The sequence below is a fragment of the Herpailurus yagouaroundi genome, unplaced genomic scaffold, assembly GCF_014898765.1.
Source record: "Herpailurus yagouaroundi ecotype Mexico unplaced genomic scaffold, PumYag 181, whole genome shotgun sequence".
Lineage (NCBI taxonomy): Eukaryota > Metazoa > Chordata > Mammalia > Carnivora > Felidae > Herpailurus > Herpailurus yagouaroundi.
In genome coordinates this window covers 35,386,645-35,406,562 of record NW_024412412.1, presented here as the reverse complement: position 1 = coordinate 35,406,562, position 19,918 = coordinate 35,386,645, and the positions used below count along the sequence as shown (strand labels likewise).

General features: G+C 46.2%; 1 protein-coding gene across 2 annotated transcripts in view; it reads left to right on the top strand.

Moving 5' to 3' along the window:
* Window positions 1-747: 747 nt before the first annotated feature.
* SLC39A14 (solute carrier family 39 member 14) overlaps window positions 748-19,918 on the top strand; it is a 45,545-nt gene continuing 26,374 nt past the window's right edge. The window contains exon 1 of one of the 2 annotated variants that reach the window (XM_040490323.1): window positions 748-896. The gene's annotated coding sequence lies outside the window, so the exon portion shown is untranslated. The remainder of the gene's footprint in view (window positions 897-19,918) is intronic. The other variant, XM_040490322.1, reaches the window with a different exon arrangement.

The window sequence follows — 19,918 nt, the reverse complement described above, 5'->3', positions numbered from 1 at the left end:
CATCTCAATAGGACTATCCCACAACGGAGGAGACTCCTAGGACACGCCTCACCCCCAAATTAACATTTCTCCCTGACTGGGATTCAGAAATGTGGTTCCCTTAAAGAGCCTGATTATTGGGGGGGAGGGGTTGTGCGACATTTAATTGGAAAGTGAGTATAGTATGGTTTACTTGGAACTTGAACAGGAAATTATTTTAATTTTTGTTCTTTTGGCTGGTTGAAATATGGAGAAGAAACATCGTCTATGGGGCGTCCCCTTTTAGGGCACATTTCAGAATTGAGTTGGAGGTTGAGAAGCTTTTTACATTAATCAAAAGTGTTAAACTATAGACATACATATTAGGTGAGTAGCAGTCTTACTGCTAAGGGATGGAGGCCAGGTTGTAAGAGGTTCCCACGTGGAGAGGGAAGGGTCTAAATGGGAGTTTCCAGAGGAAGGAGGAGTCAGTCTGTGGGTCTAAGTGAATGAAGAATGGAATTCGCAGAACGGTTACAAGATGAAGCTGGTCCGCCTAGGATCCCGGAGAGCTAGGTCTCCGCCTGGGCCGGCGAGGTGCCGGCGCTGGGCCGGGTGGAGCGCGCGGCGGGCTGACAGCTCGCGCACGTCGCCCTATCGTGGGCCGGGGCCCCACGTGGCAGGCCCTGGGGAGAGCAGGGTGGGGCGAGGGTGGGGCGGGGCCCAGGAACGGGGGTGGGCCCTGTCGCTGACGCGCAGGCTATATAGCGGGGCATGCGCGTCGTGGCGGGGACGGACGCAGGCAGGGGGGCGAGGGCACGCGGGCTACCCGCGCGGACGCACCGACCGAGCTGCCGCTGCCGCTGCCGTTGCGGGCCGCCGGAGGGCCAGGCTTGTGAGGTTGCGCGGGGCCCCGGTGGCGTCCGCCTGAGCTTCAGGTGAGGGCGGAGAGCGTGCGTACCGGCGGGACCGCGCAGTGCCCAACCGTGCGGCATCGCGCCGACAAGCGGCGCGCCTCCAGCGCTTGGGGTCACCGGGTGGGGGTGGGGGTGGGGGCCTGGCGGCGCCGAGGACCGAGAGCCCGTCTCCGGATTCCGAAGCCTCGGGTTAGAGCAGGGAGGCTCCCGGGAGGATCAGCACATGGGCCCGGACGCTGGATGGAGGCGACACCTGGCTGGGGTGCCACGATGGGGGATACTTTGTGGTGAGGGGAGGGGGTTCTCAGCTGCACTCCTTTCGACTGGAGATCGCGGGATGTGGGAGCTAGATAGAGAACGGTGTTCGGCACGTAGACAGCCGCACTAAAAAGCCGAGAGGCTTCCTGAAACCCGCAGATAGGAGGACAGAAAAAGCAGAGGGAGTAGATGGGCAAATCTGGTGGGCAGTTCTTGGGGCAGCTCCGATGGGACACTGGTCTCCGGACTTTGCTTTCTGGGAACTGTGTTCCTACCCTGGCCAGATCACCTACCAGCTGGAGAAAAAAAATGCCGCGGATTTTCCGGCCGACTAGTAGCAGGAGCTGGAGAATGGCACTGGAGCCACTCTGATAAACCCTGAGCTGGCTTTAGCCATGGGCACGGTTTTTTGTTTTTTGGTTTTTTTTTTTTAGCTATTTTTGGTCCTACCGACCAAGTTGGGAGCTATGGCTCACGCTGCCCTCTCTTGGTGGGTTAGGGCAATGGGACAAAATAATAGCCATCCAAGCAGTTTCAGGATATGATTCTGAAGTTCAGTTAAAGTAAAAGAAAAATTTCCCAGCTCGGGGTTGTGGCTTCGGGTTTGAGGCTCTAGTGTCTGCCAGGGCCTGGGTGTCCAATAGGACGCATGATTTGATGAGGGCAGAGTGCTCACCTGGGGCATAAGGAACATAGGGGCAGGAGCAACTTTGCACCTGACTTTTCTTCCTGGACTTACCCTGGGTTTGGATTTGTCTTTAGAGTCATTTTTCCCTGGAAACCCCAGGCCACGTGGGTAGGCTGCTGGGAAGTGGTGGTGGTAGTATGTACTGGAGACTGGCCTGGCTACCCTGGTCTCTGTCCTAGCTCTGCCTCTAACTTGCCCTATGACCTTGGGAAGGGGTAAGTGCTAAGGTCAGAATAGATCTTTTATCCAAAACATCTGTGATTAATCCTTAAGTCTTAAACAAGAGCCAGAGAAACTGAGAGGATCTTGATGATGAAGCAAGAGAAAGAATGTCCAGAATTGTGACTTTTATAGGGTGGAATTAAAAACTAATATTCCATTTCTTGTTGGAGGCTCAGAGGTGAATTTTCATATATCATGGATAGCTAGGAGATAGACTAGTGGTACTCCTTCTTCCATTGGTCTGCAAGTATGACTAAAGGGCACCAACCGGAATTAATGGCTTTGTCATTTAGGCAAGAAGAATAAGAACTGCAGGTTCTATGACTCTCAGATGCATCCTCACTCCTCTGGTTAGCCAGTACACAGGGCCTGGTCTGTGCTCAGCCTTTGGAGTAGCCACTGCCAAGTGCAAAGAGGGGATGAGGCCTGGCTCCTGTAGACTTTTGATGGGGAGAGAGAACATCCAGACGCGAAGAATAAGGTAGCAACGCAAGAGAGGCCACGCTGTTGTGTTCCATTAAGTTCAGAGAAGACAGCACTCTACTAAAGATGGTATGAGGTGGTAGGAAAATTCTGGACTTTTGAGCTAGATGAATCTGTTCAAATCCTGGCTCCGTCACTCTCCAGCAGGTTTCCTAACCTCTGTGAGCCTGTTCTCCCTGCCGTGAAGCATGTTGTGATTGTGCCTGGGACATGGTAGAGGTTTGTCATCATCACAGTCATCATTATCATCATCTGTGTGGGATGGGGTGGATTATTTAGGGGTCCCAGAAGCTTTTAGGTAGGTTGGGTTGTAGGAGTGGTATGAGCTCAGACTTAGTGTTGATTCATCTCCTCCTTAGGAACATGGATGCAATTTCCCTGCCTTTCTGAGTAGGCCCCTTTTCTGTGCCCTGCTGGAGATTGTCCCACAGAATCACTGGGCAAAAGGAAAAGAGATTTTTTTTTTCCGCCTTTAGTTTTGGGAGCTACTCTGATTTCTTCAGGTTATAGAAGTATTCCTTTTCTGCGCTGATAATAGGCTGGAAGGACTAACACTGAGTTGGGGGTCTGGGCACTGGGTATATATCAGTCACTGGGCTAGTTCTCTTTTCAAACCCTGCTCAGTCTTCCTTTTTCCCTACCTGCTCAAACCCACTTTATTCCAGAGGAACCTGAATCCGTGTACAATATTCACAGGATCTTGGGATCTAAATGGTAGTGCTGTGAATAGATTGTATATGTCTGGGAACTGGGACTTCCTTCTCTCTACTGTGCTAAAATAATTCAAACTATTTGCAGTGGATGCCTGAAGAAAGTAATGCTTAGGCATTTTGCAGAACTACAGACAATAGGATGTTGAACTGCAGGGACTTTGGGAATCTTCCAGTCTAGTCTCTTTGTTTTACAACTAAAGAAACTAGGTCTAGAGAGGTTAATTGGTATTCCCAAGTCACATTGCTTGCTAGTGACCAAGAAGCTTGATGGAGAAGACCAAAGACAGGTTCTGTTTTTATTCCTAAGTGTAATGATGAAATTGCTGATGATTCTAGTCTTTTCCTTAAAAACATGAAGAGGAAAGGAGCCAGTTATCTTGGTGCTCATTTAGGGGGAAGGAAGGTCCTTTGCTTTTGTAGATAGAAGTCACAGCACAGTCATCTTCTTCTGGAGGAGTCCTGCTTCTCTTTCCAGAATGCCTTGAGACATGCGAGGATGGGGTGTGGAAGGGTCATGCCACTGGGGCCCCAGCCAGGACTCACTAGATGTCTACAGTGGGACTTTTCTGACCTCGAGGCTGGCAGATTGGCGGCACGCCAGCAGATAAGGAGTCCAGAGTCTGCTGCCAGCCAGGGGCCTTGTGCACTCCGGGGGAGCCAGCAGGGCAGCCTCACCGCAGGGTCTCTGACGCCTACCCTTACTGTGGTCACCAAGGCTCCCAGAGACATCCCCTTACTGGGCCCAGCTAACATCCAGAGACAGAACTCCCTGTGGGTTCTCTGGGACCCCCACAAGGGCAGGAGGGAGTGTGGCCACAGAATCAGCCTGAAGAGAGCTTGGCATGCCCAGCTGTGGGAAACCACATTCCCTGCCTTGGAAAGTCCAGATCTGACTGTGTTCTCAGGCCTCCTAACTACCTTCCTCCAGGAGAGTGCTGGGGTTTGATGGAACAAGGTGACAGTCTTGAATTTGTTACCATTGGGTCCCTAGGGGCTCTTAGTCAAGGCACTCAGTAGTTTTAAAAAGTCAGCTTAAAGTAGGGAGTTTTAAAACAATCCATGTTTTATTTATTTATTTATTTTTATTTTTTTTTAACGTTTATTTATTTTTGAGACAGAGAGAGACAGAGCATGAACAGGGGAGGGGCAGAGAGAGAGGGAGACACAGAATCTGAAACAGGCTCCAGGCTCTGAGCTGTCAGCACAGAGCCCGATGTGGGGCTCGAACTCACGGACCGTGAGATCATGACCTGAGCCAAAGTCGGACGCTTAACCGACCAAGCCACCCAGGTGCCCCAAAACAATCCATGTTTTAAACAATTCATTTTACTTTAAAAACATATGCATCTATTTTTCTTTATTCACCAAAACTGATTTAGGGCTGAAAGGCCTTTTCTTTGGGTTTCTAGGTACTCTAATTAAACTTGCAAATTGTATATAAAAATCACACCTACACATATCACCTGCAATTTCACGTTTCCTTTTATTAAATTTTTTTCACTAGGCTATATGTTCACATAGTTCAAAAATCAAAAGGTTAAAAAACCAACAATACATGTACACACAACATACCGGGCAGGCAGTGAAACATTGTACCCCTGCCCCCTTTATCTTACAGTTGGTTCAAGTTAGCACTTTAGACATGTTGTTTAGCACCTTGCTTGTTTCACCTAGCAACTGTATAGGATCTTTCCATATGGGCACATAGAACCCTTGGGTCATTCTTTTATTACACCTGCACAATATTCAGGATATGGAAGTGAGATAATTTTTTAACCAAGATATGTGGGTCACCTCTCTCTCTCTCTCCCCAGCCCAGAACTTGAATTGGGTTGTTTCCATTATTTTGTCTATTTTGCTGTTATGTCCGAGGCTGCAGTGAATAACTTTGTTCAAATGGCATTTCCTACAAGTGTAATTATGACTCTAGAAGAAATTCTCAGAAGCGAGGTTGCTGGGTAAAAAAATATATATCCGTTTATTAGTTTTTCTTAAAGAAGTGAAAAGATGTTACATATGACTCCACATGCAGAAATCTACTTTTTAAATACACTCACCTAACTTAGTCTTTTTTCCCCTCATTTGTAACCTGTCTTTCTAGATGAGCAGTTCTCAGACTTTTTGATCTAGGATTCTTTGATATTATTGTCTTTTGTGTATGTGCCAAATCTATTGATATTTACTGTTTTAAAAATTAAAGCAAATTAAAAAAGTTTTCATTTAAAATAATATAAGGTCATTACATGTTAACATTAAAAGCATATTTTAATGAAAATGTTCTCCAAAATTAAAAAAGGAGAGAACAGAATGGCATTGCTTTTACATTTTTTGCTGATCTGCAGGATTTCAAAATAGTGATTTATTACATGATGAGATAGAGAGATTATAATAAGTCTAATGTAAGTTTGCTGGTAAATATTCAGTTGAAGTCCTGAGAATAAACTGAGTTAATCTCTGAAAACACACATGTTTATACCCTAAACTTTTACCTTGGAAATCTCTACAAAACTCAAGACCACTGTATTCACCACACTTCACTTAGCCTCTGAAACATGAGCATGAAAAAGCTTTTAACATTTTAATATTATTATCATAAAAATAGTTTTTACCTGACAGCCCTCCTGAAACGGTCTCAGGGACCCCAGGTTGTCCTCAAAGACCAGAATTTCAGAATTGCTTTTCTAGATCACTTAATTTTCATAGAAATCAAACCTTTTCCTTTCTGCACTTACATTTCAGTTGCTGTTCAGTTGGAACCAGCATGAAAAGGCTTGGGCATAGGCACAGCTGACTTGGTAAATGTGACTGTGACTGGTGGCAGCAGAGGGGCAGTTTGCTGAAGGGGGACAAGCCAGTGGAGCTCAGCTGAGAGCTTCCACTCGGGGAAGACAGGCAAAACACTGTCTCTGTTCTGAAGATGCTTGTAAACCCATGTGGAGATGCTCCAAGAACACGTGGAAGTTTATGTGCTATCTTGTGGGTTTGTTAAGTGACGTTGAGTGGAACAGGTGAGCTACTTAAGCAGGCTGGGAGAAGGTGAAGTGATTAGGGCAGGAGTGGTCTGGGAAGGCTTCCTGGAGGTGGAATTAAGCCACGTTTTGAAAGTTATGGAGAAAGGAGAAAAGGAGGAGGAGCCCTAGAGAGAAGGGCTGTGTGAATAATGGCAGAAAGATGTATTATCCTGAGGCAGGGGGTGATCATTTTAGGGCAGGGGCTGATAGAGGGAAGAGCAGGTGACAGGCATGGCTGGAAATTTAGGTTGGATACAGGGGTTTTAGAGGGCTCTGGGCTCTAAGGTACTGATACTCTCCCAGAACACTTAGCTGTTACCATGTCAAAGACTTACTGCTCTGTTTCAGCAGCCCGCCCTCTCTCTTGGGGTTCAGACTGCACTTACCTAGAACAACTCTGTGGCCCCAAATCTATATCCTTTGCACCAGTCCACTGCTACCTCCTGCCTCCTTCTAGCCCTCCAGAGGCAGGGAACACCTTTTTATCCCATCTTAACACAGCCCTCTCTACCTTAAAAGCCTCTACCACAGCATCCCCAAGCAACTGTTTGGTATTTTTTAAAATTTTATTTTGGGGGCGGCTGGGTGGCCCAGTGGGTTGAGTGTCTGACTTCGACTCAGGTCACGATCTTGCGGTTGTTGGTTTGAGTTTGAGCCCCGCATTCGGCTCACTGCTGTCAGTGCCTGCTTTGTATCCTCTGCCCTGCCCCTCTCTCTGCCCCTCCCCTGCTGGCACCCTCTCTCTCAAAAACAAACATTAAAAAAAAAAAGAAAGAAAATTTTATTTTTTTCTGATTATCAAAAGTAATGCATGCTTGGGGCACCTGGGTGGCTCATTCTGTTGAGCGTCCAACTTTGGCTCAGGTCAGGATCCCACAGTTAGTGAATTCAAGCCCCACATTGGGCTCCCAGCTATCAATGCAGAGCCTGCTTTGGATCCTCTGTTCTCGCCCCCTCTCTGCCCCTCCCCTGCTTGTGCTCTCTTATAATAAATAAAACATTAAAAAAAATAAAGTAATGCATGCTTAGTATAAAGAAGTATTGGAGAAAAAGAATTGTAATCCTGCCACCCTGAAGCAACCTCTGTTAACATATTGCACATTTCCTTATAATTGTTTTTTCATGATACAATTGCAGGGATCCTAACCTTAGCATCAAAATTTCTCCTTAAGCATTGGGTCTGCATTATGGCCCTATAATAACCTAGGTGACCATTTCCTCTTAAACTTTTTATTTTGAATTAATTTTAGATTTAAAGTGGCAAAAAATGTAACAGTTCCTTCTATCCCTCATCCTATAGTGCTTTTATCAAGAACAGGAAATCAACATTGGCAAAAAAAAAAAAAAAAGTTTTTAACATTGGCAAATATTATTAACTAACCTGCAGGCCTTATTTGAATTTTACCAGTATTTTCGCTAATGCCCTTTTTTTTGTTCCAGGATCCCACGTTGCATTTAGTTGTTACTTCTCCTTAATCTCCTCTAGTGTATAACAGTTCCTGTGTCTTTTCTTCTTAGAATGGGGTTGTGCATTTGGGGCAAGAACATCACAAAAATGATGTTGCATCCTTTTCAGAGCATCCTATCAAAGCATTCATGATGCCAGTACGTCTTATTACTGGTGATGTTTTCCTGGATCACTTGGTGAGGCTGGTGTCTGCTAGACTTCTGCACTGGCAAGATTACTTTCTCCCAAGGTGACTCCTTATGCCTCAAATCCCTTTTGCCAGGATGAGCCTATCTCCTTCAAGGGCTCACCTAATTAGTTCTGGTCATATAAGGTAATTTCTGTGTTGTTTTTTTTTTTCTTTAGTTTCTCTTAATGTTTGTTTATTTTATTTTATTTTGAGCATGAGTGGGGGAGGGGCAGAGAGAGGGAGACAGAGGATCCAAAGTGGGTTCTGTGTTGAGAGGAGAGAGCCCGATGAGGGGCTCAAACTCATGAATTGCAACTCATGACTGGAGTCAAAATTGGATGCTTAACCAACTGAGCCACCCAGGCGCCCCGACAATTTCTCTGTCTTAAGATCAATGAATTTGGTTAGCTGACACCAGCAAAATCCCTTTTGCCAGGTTATGTAACACAATAACGGGAGTGGTATCTCCTGTTTGTAGGTTGTGCCCGCACACCAAGGGTGAGGGTTCCTGGGGGTCATCTTAGAATTCTGTCTGCCAGCCCAAGAGAACCCCAGATAAAAGTGATCAGGCCTTAATTCTAGCATCAAAATATTAGTCTCCAATGGTTGCTCTAGCAAATTATCACAAACTGGGTGGCTTGAAACAACAGAAATGTACCCTCTCCCAGTTCTGGAGGCCAGAAGTTTGAAATCAAGGTGTCAGCAGTACCACATTCCCCCCAGAGGCTTGAGGGGGCCATCTTTCCTTGCCTCTTCCAGCTTTTGTTGGCTCCAGCTGTTCCTTGGCTCACTCCAGTCTCTGCCTTCATCTTCAGATCTCCTTCCACTGTGTCCCTCTGTCCAAATCTCCCTCTTTTATCTTGTAAAGATACCAGTCATTGGATTTAGGGCCCACCCTAAATACAGGATGATTTAATCTCAAGATCCTTAACTAATTATATCTGCAAAGACCCTATTTCCAAATAAAGTCACATTCTGAAGTTTTGGGTAGATAAGGATTTTGGGGGATAGTATTCAACCCACTACACTCACAATGGGGGGAAATGTCCTTTGTAGACTGTCATTCACAGAGCTGCAAAAGAAAAGGGAGGTTTCTTTTTAAAATCAAGACAGAAAGCAGGCCTTGATACTGAGGCAACGGTCTGGCCTCAGCCTGCCTGCTCCCATCCTGTTGACACAGATCTGGAAACCAAGTATAAATTATATAAATTAAAAAAAAATTTTTTTTTTTTTTTTGAGAGGGAGACAGAGTGTGAGGAGGGGAGGGGCAGAAAGGGGGACACAGAATCTGAAGCAGGTTCTAGGCTCTGAGCTGTCAGCACGGAACCCCACATGGGGCTTGAACTCATGGACCTCAAGATCATGACCCGAGCCAAAGTCAGACGCTCAACCAACTGAGCCACCCAGGCACCCCACCAAGTATAAGTTATAAAGCTGCTCTAAGAGGCTTTTCATGCTTGGAATACAGACGCTTTGCAATCCCAACAACTTGCCTTTGCAAGGAGCTCTCACTGAGTGCTAGTTTCCCTGTAGGATAGACAGGGCAGAGATTGTGGGACCCATTTGGCAGAGGAGGGGGATCTGACTTCAAAGAGTTGAGATAAATCACAGAATGTTAAAACTAGTCTGCGTCTAGTCCGGCAGTCCTGAAATGATCTCTCAGAACTAGATGTACAGGTACCTGGATCTTGCCCAAGAAGTTCTGATCCCAGAGAACTGAGGTTGAAGCCCTGCTCACTGGGGCAGCCAGGTTAGGGAACCAGGCACAAATGTAGTCCAGCCCAGGGCAGAGGAGGACTGCAATCTATCTCCACACTCTTAAGTGAAGATCTTTAAAAAGGGGAGGGAAAAGCCTTCCCACCTGGTCATCATTAAGCCTTTCCCATTTCCTAACTGGACTCTTAAAGTTAACTTTCTTGTTAAAGTAATACATGTTCATTGTAGAAAATGCAGATGAATAAAAAGGTAACAGAAGTTACCATTAAAGCCACCATCAAGAGATAACAATTATGCATTTTTAGTTTTTTTCTGTGAATGTATACATTTTAAGGAATGTCTGTGCCTATAGTTTTATAGGCTCTGTTTATTTTTTCCCACTTAACATATCATGAACATCTTTCCATGTTAATCTTTCCCCAAATAGCTAGCATTTATCGAACAGTTACTGTGGATTGGGCAATGTATTTATATTCAGTGTCTCATTTACTTTCTTTTTTTTTTTTTTTTTTAATGTTTATTTTGAGAGAGAGCATGAGTGGGGAGGGGCAGAGAGAGAGGGAATCAGAGAATCCCAAGCAGGTTCCGCTGTCAGGGCAGAATCCGATGCAGGGCTCAAACTCAAGAACCATGAGACCATGACCTGAGCTGAAATCAAGTCTCACTTAGCCTAGTGAGCCACCCAGGTGCCCCTCATTTACTTCTCTTACCTGCTTCTCAGGAGGGACTGTCAGTAGGCTTTGTTTTTCTGTGTAAGGAAAATAAGTCTTGAATTTCTGACTTGACCCAAGCCCTGAAGCTAGTAAAAGCAGATTCAAGATTGACACTGAAGTCTGTCTCACCCAGAACCGAAGCTCCTAACCTCTGTGCTCAAACTATAAACATTTTGTTATATGGATTGTGGTACCTTACTCTAGTAGTCCCCTTCTATTGTGTACTTATTTATTTTATTTAAAAAAAATGATTAAGTAATTTTTGAGAGAGAGAGAGAATGCAAGCAGGGGAGGGGTAAGGGGTGGGGTGGACAGAAGATCTGAAGTGGGCTCTGCAGGGTCAGCAGACAGTCTGATGCTGATGCGGGTCTCAAATTTACAAGCCGAGCCACGAGATCATGACCTGAACCGAAGGTAGACAGTCCTTAAAGCCTAGTACCCCCTTTCAAAATGATTTCCATAGGACGAATTCCCAAAGGGAAGTATTGGGACTAGACAAGATGACTTAAAAGTTTTTTTCTGAAAGAATGAATGTATGAGAATAGCCAAAAACAATTGAAAGAAAATAATGGGGCACCTGGCTGACTGCAACTCTTGATCTTGGGGTTATAAGTTCAAGGCCCACATTGGGTGTAGAGATTACTTAAAAATAAAATCTTTAGGGGCGCCGGGTGGCTCAGTCAGTTGAGTGTCCAACTCTTGATATCAGCTCAAGTCATGATCTCACAGTAGTGAGATGGACCCCTGCATCAAAGCTCTATGCTAGGCTCCTTCTCTCACTTTCTCCCTCTTTTTTTTAAAAAAAAATTTTTTTTTTTTGAAAACATTTATTTATTATTGAGAAACAGAGAAACAGAGCATGAGCATGGGAGAGGCAATGAGAGGAGGAGACACAGAATCTGAAGCAGGCTCCGGGCTCTGAGCTGTCAGCACAGAGCCCAATGCGGGGCTCGAACTCACAAAGCACAAGATCATGACCTGAGCCAAAGTCGGACCTTTAACCGAGTGAGCCACCCAGGCACCCCTCCCTTTCTCCCTCTTATTCTCTCCCTCTCCCCTACCCCCTCTCAAAATAAAATCTTTTAAAAAATAAAAAATGAAGAAAGTAGTGGAGTTAGACTTGCTTTACCAGAAAAAAAATTTTTTTGGTGACATTGGAACAGGATAGGTAAATGGAACAAAATAGAAACATCCAAAACTAGACCTCAATACGTGTAGGAATTTAGCAAATAATGACATTGTTTCTTACTAGTTGCAGTCTGATTTTGAGCAAATATTCTATGTTTCCAAAGTAGGGAGTTTCATGCAGTGTCTTTTCCTACTCTGAAAAGCTGCCCTTGGTCCTGTTATAATTAGGGAAGTCCTGTAGGCTCTATCATAACTAAGTTTGTTGAGAAGATTAAATGAGCATGAGAACAAATTGCTTAGCCATGGTGCCTAGTAGACAACAATAAATCCTAGCAATTCTTACTGTAAAATTAAGGAAGAAAGAATTGTGGGTAAGTTACAGGGGTGTTTAGATGCAAATGACAGAGTCCAATCCATGCTGGTTTAGCAGATAACATATAAAGCATCTGGCAATTATCTGTGGGAGGTCCATGTTCCTGCTTGGTGCTGCCTGGGAGTCCCAGGCTCTCCTCTGTGTATATTTGTGCTCGCCATCCTTTTGCAGGTAGGACTTTGTTCTTGTTTTCGCTTGCCAGCCTGTCCCCTTGAGCAGGAAGGAGGAAGGGAAAGAGATGGCACCCATGTTTTATTAGCTACAACAGCCACCTGTATTTGACTTTATCTCTGTTCTTTTATCTTTTATAGACTCTATGGTTGAGGTTTATAAACAGAATAGACTGTTATATTGGATAATTGGGTATTTTAAGTTAAATTTTCTTTCTTACACTGTGACAAATCAAATTCTAGAGGACAGATTGAAATTTTTTAACTGCAAGAAAATACATGGGGTACCTGGTTGAGCGTCTGGCTTCACCTCAGGTCATGATCTCATGGTTCCTGAGTTTGAGCCCCACATCACTGCACTGCTGTCAGGGTGGAGCCTGCTTCAGATCCTCTGTCCTCCTCTGTCTGCCTCTTCCCTGCTTGTACTCTGTCAAAAATAAAAATAAACATAAAAAAAATATAATTATAAATCAGGAAAATACAGGTATATATTTCTATAATTTCAGAGTGGGGAAGGATTTTTCCAAGCATACTACCTAAAGCAGAAACCTTAAAGGATACGTGTGATATTATATTTACTTTGATTCTATTTTTTTTTAATTTTTTAAATGTTTTATTTATTTTTGAGAGAGAGACAGAGCATGAGCAGGGGGGTGCAGAGAGAGAGGGAGACACAGAATCTGAAGCAGGTCCCAGGCTCCAAGCTGTCAGCACAGAGCCCAACGTGGGGCTCAAACCCACAAACCACAAGATCATGACCTGAGCCTAAGTCGGACGCTTAGCCGACTGAGCCACCCAGGTGCCCCTAGAATACTATTTTAATAGTCAATATTGGTGAGTATCTTAGGAAATAGGCATTCTTGTACACAGATACTAGAAGTATTAAATTAGTTAAACCTTCAGAAGGGTGGTTTAGCATATCACGTAGTAAGTTCTTAATAAATATTTGCTGACTGCCACTCTGGGGCACAACTTGCTCCTGGATCTCACTGATTACTTTCCTTCTGCGAAGACCCCCTTTACCCCTTAGGGCCTCTCCCGTGTGCCCTGTTGCCAGATGGAGATTGAGGGAGGAGGCAGTCAGCTTACCTGAAGGCCTTTCTCTACCACCACCTCCCCTGCCCCAGGATTACTGAGCTGTCCTCCCAAAGGGAGGAAGGGGAGGATAGACCCAACAGCTGTTTTTTTCTCTTTTTTATCGGAAGCCTGAAAGGTTGGTTTGTGAGGAAAGGGGGTGGGGTATGTTTGTGTCCTGCTAGTCAAGAAAGCCCTGTAAATCATGGGGGGCAGGGCACTCTCATCCTTTCCTGGAAACTAGACGGCTCCCAGCCAGCCCTGTGGACTCCAGTTTTCTTAGAGCACGGAGAACATGAGGCCTGGGGCGAGGTGGAACCATGTTTTCCTGGGGAAGCTGGCTCTGCTTTTCTTCCAGGGGATGAGCCAGAGGCGTTAGGCCCTGAAATCCTTTGCTGCCTCTTCTTTCCCGCTGCTCACAATGGCATGTGTCTGTGCTCTGCCATCCCAGGCCCAGGTGACATTGATTGGCAAGTATATGTTTCAGTGCTGACCATTTTTCTCCAATGTTGGAGATGTTCCATATGAGAGGCCAGGCAAGTTCTCAGGATAGTAGGCCCCTGGTTAGTTTCCAGGGGCAGCAAGCCATGACTGTTGTCATCACCTTTCCCAGAAAGGTGCAAAAAGTACAAAGTCACCCACTCCTCCAGACTTGGGCCACTAGCCAAAGTGGCTTCTGGAGTAACCTGACCAGCCCTAGGAACAGAGATTGTGTCCCAGGTCCTGCACCTCTCTCTTCAGCCACCCCCACATCTTGCAGACACTGTGGGGATGCCTCCCATGGCCGAGGCCTTGACCACGGCCAAACTGTGGTGTGTGCACAGCCCTGCCGGCCAGATTATGCTTGTGACCTTGACTATTCTCACACCACTCCCTCTTGGCAGCCACTCATGAGCCCCTCCCCCTGCATTTCAGGATGTGTGCAGTTGGCACATTTAGAGGTTATGTGCAACTAGGCCGAGACTCACAGTTTCCATCAGCAGCTGAGAAATTCTAGAAACAGCCTGTACTTGTGGAGTTTCCTTAGGTCCTTTTCTTCCCCTGCCATGGGAGAAAAGTTATCATGTTATTTTCGGCAGGATTATCAGATGGTTGCCCATCGTTGCACGTTTGTCTATGGCGGCTGCCTGCCTGTGCCTGTTTCTCCCCCACCACCTTCCTCTTGGATCCCCCACTACAGTTGATGTTTCTCTTCAGTTTCTCTGCCTTATGTTTTTTATTCCAGCTCCAGACAAACTTCTCTGGCTCTCTAGGGGTCTTCATCTCTACTTAAGCTACAGGAGAAGGGGTCCAGTCCCTAAGGTTGTTAATAGTTCAACTCTGGATAGAGACCAAAGAACAATACGATTCTAAACTGTTGGCAGCTGGGAAATTAACACTTTCATTCAGCAGGTATTTTTTGGGGGCTGACTTAGTGCCAGCCACTCATTCCTCCACCCTCTGGGAGGGTCATAGACCTGGAATCTGCACCACTGTAGAGCTTACACTGTAGTAGTAAGAGACAGAAAATAAATATGTAATCAAAACCAGAGAAAGAAGACTATTTTATAGATAGTGACATACGCTAGGAAGAAACTGAAAATGTGTGTTGGGATTCTGAATGACTGAAAGTGGACTTTTTTCCCTTTTGAGTCATCTGGCCATCCACTTTGTAGAGGTGACATTTGAACTGAGGCCTATGAAAATCTAAGGGGAAAGCACTCTAAGCAGAGGAAACAGCAAGTGCAAAGGCCCTGAGCTCAGAATGCATATGCTACATTAAAGGGACAGAAAGAAGGCTGGGGTGGCTGGATCCTAGTGAATGAGAGGCCTCAAAAATGTCAGTGGGGTTGGCAAGGGACAGAGGACACTTTAGGTTTTATTCCATTTGTACTGGAGAGCCATCAGAGGGTTTAAAGCAAAGAAAGTGCTGTGATCAGATTTTTAGTTTAAAAGGATGACTTCTTGAGCTATCCACTTAAGATTTGGGCACTTTACATGTGTGTACTTAAAAAAGAAAGGACTGACAGCATGGGGGTAGGTGCTCAGTGGAATCTGGAAGGCTGGCTAAGAGGTTTCATTTCAACCAGCCTTTCAACATTTCCTCCACTCAAATTCCCTGTGCTCCATCGGCTTTACAAGGAAAACTGGAATGGGCTCTTGTCCTCAGGGAGTTTACAGTGTAGTGTCTTCAGTTTCAGACAGTCCTTCCAAATCTTCCTGGAGGGGAGAGATCTTGAAGAATGAGTGGTATTCACAAGGCAGTTGTTATTAACATCTTGTAATGTACACTCAGTGTTAATGTAGCAGTAGCTGACTCACTTTTGTTTACTATTCTTCCATTGTGCGAATTGGTTAGTTTATTCATCCACTCCTGCTGATGGGCTTTTGGAGTTGCCTCCAAAGCTTTTGTTATTGTGAACAATACAGCCCTAAGAATTACTCTCTTTTTTTCTCTTTGTTTGGGGTGGAAAGTTACCCAAACTACAGCATGTCTGAATTGCAAGCTAAAATCAGAAACCCTTTCCAGGAGGCAGTCTGATTGCCCCTTGGCATTGGGGTTGGGGTTGGCGAGAGAGGAGTAAGCCTTTAAGTCTGGTCAGAATGTTGATCCCTTTTTAATAGGCAAGCAGTTATAGGAGGTAGGGGAGTGGAAGGGCAAGTGGAAATAGGAAGTCACTTCTGTACCACAATGCCCAGACTGCTGCCATACCCACAGCCTTGAGGATATTTTAACCTGGGGAAGGGGAGCTGTACCCTTTGGGTCTTTTGTTGGCCCTGGTCTGTATCTGAGTGTGATAGGAGCCAGAAACCTGGTTGCCTTTGCTCTGGAATCCATCTGTTTGTGCTCTTGACAGCCTCTCTAGAGCTCTGGCAGAGAAGGGACCATCTGGAGGGAAAAGGGTCAGATCCTCATGCCCTCCTTTGCTTCTTTACAGAGGGGGCTTTGGGAAGATAGTCGTCTACTCCTGCCCTTGACTCCTTGGCTGTAAGCAGGCAGTGAAGTCTATCCCAGCCATTCTGTAATCTCTAGAAAAGGTGGGGGTATATCTGCATACCATATGCAAGTTCAAATGAATATTTACATATTCATGCAGCAAGTACTTCTCTAGGTCCTGGCAACCCAGGACTGTTATGAAAGACCTGGGAAGTTAGCCTAAAACATTAGAACCAGCCTGGACTTCTAGGAGAGGATACTATCAAGACGGGGTTGTTGGGAGCCAGAGGAAGGCAAGGGTGTTTACTGGGGTGGTAGGGCCTGTGCTGGGGAGGGTTTGGGGTCAGGGAAGGAGCTTTGGCCTGCAGGTCAGCCTTCTTTTTTTAAACAAACAAACAAACAAACAAACAAACAAACAAACAAACAAAACACATCAAGGCCCTCATACCTTGTGGAGAAAGTGCTGGAAACACATGCGGACTTTCTGACAGGCATTTCTAACAAGTTAATCAGACTTCCTAGCCTGTGGGTTGCAGAGACAGGAGGTGCTGGGGTAAAGTGGGGCAGAGGCAGGATTCCAGGTGGAACCCAGGGTCCAGGCCAGAGGGTAGAGGCAGGTTATGGTGAAAAGATAGAGCCTAGTTGCACGGAGCCTTAACTACAGGTGGAGGGACTGAGCTCCAAGTTTGCTGTAGGGTGGAGGGGAGTGCCCAAAGTTAGCATTATAGCAGCAGGTAAGGTGGCATGGGGCTGGGGAGGGGAGGGGGGGGAGGGACGGAGTGTGTAAGCAGATAGCATGAAGCTGTGGGTGGCACTGGTTTCTCTTCAGGAATGGTAGAAAGAGGGACATTCTGGTCACATGGCGAGGCCCACAGTGAGGAAGCAGAGGATGTGGTAAAGCCTTTTGCTTCAGTAATCAGATGGTGACTGCCAGTAACCTTGGGCCAGTGATGAGCCATGTGGTCAGTTTGGACAGTGGGAGGGAAAATGGAGGAATTACGATTCAGGAATGTAATTACTCAGTGCCCTTCCCTTTCCTGCCACTTTCCCCGATTTGGAAATATGGGCTTTTTCTTTCTTTTCCCCAGTAATCCCCTTTCTCATGAGAATAAGGCTCATTTATTACTCTGCTGAGAACGAATTACTTTGATGGTCACTGAGAAATCTAAGACCCCAGATGGAGCCTATGCCTGTCTATTGGGGCCTCTGGTCATGTGCAGGAGCAGTAGCTGGGCAGGAAGGGGTTGCCGTCTTTGGTGAAGAACTCTGGAACTCTAACGAAAGCTCTAGATCTTGCTCTGAGAGCAGTGGTCCTCAGACTTTAGGATGCATCGAGATCACCTGAAGAGTTTCTTAAACTAGATTGCTGGGCCCCACCCCAGAGTTTCTGATTTAGCAAGTTTGGGTGAGGCTAAGAATTTACATTTCCAACACACTTCCCCAGCTGATGGTGATGCTGCTGGTCCAGAGACTACACTTTGAGAGCCACTTTTCTGGAAAAATCACACACAGTTCAGCATCTGAGCTGTAGAGATTGGCAAGGTCCAGAGTCTTTGAGGAGCAGTGGGGGGCTTGAGCGGGCTTGAGGATGGAAGGGTTGTGAAGGGGGAAGTTAGTGGTGCAGCAGGACATTGGAGGGGAGGGGTGGGTGGAGCAGCTGGCCTCAGGGCAAAGATAGGCTCCTTCAGACCGAGCTGTGGAGCTGCCCAGGGCCTGGCTTCTATAGAGAGAGCTTCACTGCGCCAGGGAAACCCAGCATGCCTCTGCTGGCTGTAGCTCAGGGTCTTATAAAGGCTCACTGTCTGAGAAGAGCCCACCTCACCTACCAGAGGGAGCCTGAGGCTCAGAGGATAATTCCTAACCCATTTCGGGAAGAAGACAGCATAAGAGACTTCTTGTCAGAGCCGTTGGTGGCCAGTTCTGCCCACAGCATTGCTGCCGGGGAGTTTGGAGTTAGCATTTACAAATGGCCCTCATATGACAGCAGGACAGTTAAGCAGACTGGTCTCAGCGTGATTTAGGAAATGATGGCGGTAGGTGGGTTGGTCTTCTCGAACTCACTCTGATACTTTGGTTATGAGGACAATGTTGTGGCTTATTCCTCCCCTAGTAGCGGCTAGAGAGGAGCCTATTTACTTCTTTAATGGAAAACTATGAGGCCAGTGGCTGCAGTGGCAGAGGAAGCACCCCAGGCTGTGTTGAAACAGGGAGAAAGAAGCCTGGCTCTTTAGACCAAACTGAGTGCTGTGTTCTCTCAGCTGGCCACCAGAGAACCTCCTGGTCCCCCAACTTCGGTTCTTAATCACCTCAAGCCCCTTCTCCACACTGCAACCAGGCTGATAAACTAAAGCCACAAATCTGATCACGTCTCTACTGAAAATGAGGTCCAGACACCTTAACGTGGCCTATAGGCCTTGTCCCTGCCTTGGCCCCACAAGACTCTGAAGTCCTTACATGCACTATGTTAACTGAGTCTTTCCAAACTCAGCTACATTCTGGAACATTCCACCTCACCCCCATTCCCTTTACTTTTACCTGACCTGCTTTTACATGTCCTTCATGTCTCTGCTGTAGTAATGTCTTTGCAGGCTTCCTCCGATCTCTGACACTAGATTTGACTGTCCTGCTGTGTTCTCCACAGCCTCCTGTACCCCTCCTTGTCATGATCCATGATGAGTAGTGTGCACTGGCTTCTTCACCAGACATCCGTGGTCTGTGGTTTATTTCTGTTCTCCCCATGTGTTTATTAATGGCACCTCCTTTCACTATCAAGCCCACTACTTTGGATAATAAACTATGGTCCAACCCACTGAAAGTGGAGAATCAAAAACTTGCCAGGCATCCTCGCACTAAAATTGCCATTGTGACTTGGACTTGCCGGTTAGCTGCACTCCAGTCTTAAGTGTATGGCTTTCCTCTTCCTCAGGATGGACCCCAGGATGTCCATTTTGTGGGTGTTAGACGGTGGCAGGGGTGACATAATTCTGGAGCAGGCAGCTTCTTGATGCCTTAGCTACACGATGGCAGCAGCCATCTCTGTACTGCGATTGGGGGAGGAGCTCCTCCATCGGCAGTGTTTCTCCAGCTCTTCCCGTGATTCTCTAAGCCATTTAATATGGTACACAAAATCCCTTTCTGCTTAAATAGCCTAACTTAACCCTGAACAGCAGGTAAACCTTTTCATCATTGTTCTTACAAGTTGAATTGTTCGCTTTCCCTGCTCTGTGAAGACAGGTACTAGGCATCCCCAGTACCGAGCGTTATTCCTCGTATGAAGCCAGCATGCAATGAATATGTCTTGAATAAGTTAACTCTTGGACTCAGTTTTTGAGTCTGATGGGTGTAGGTAGCTTTTAGTTCAATGAATATAACTGAAATTGAAGGAATGGGGATTGTTTAGTCTGGAAGAGAGTGAGTGTTGTTTGCCACTGACTTCAGATAGTGTCTGTAGGCCCCAGGTGGGGGCGACAGGATGTCTCTGGAAGGAAGCACTGAGTTCACTGTTCCTATCTGGGTGTAGGAGTGATGACTCCATGCCTTCTAGCAGAAATCCTCTGCTTCTTCCTTGTTTGCCCAGCACTGGTCTAGGCACTGTGTTCTGGGGAGGGCTAAAGGGAGGGCCCTCCTTGCCTTCAAAGAACAAAAATCTGTTGGGAAGGATCCCTGGGAGACCAGATAATGAGGAGTCCAGAGTAGTTGGAAAAGAGTCCCCAAAGTCTGGTCCAAGACGGCTTCCTGGAAGAAGAGATAATTGAGCTGCCTTCTGAGAATAGGCAGGAGTCAGCTCTGGGTGAAGGGATTGGCCTCAGAGCTCCGGGGACGGAACAGAAGGAACAGACCTAAAGCTATGACCCTTAAGCTCTCTAATTTACCAAAGTGCCCTGCGAGGTGGGACATTTCATAGCTTAATTGTGCTGGGGACACACGGTAAGTGTCCCTG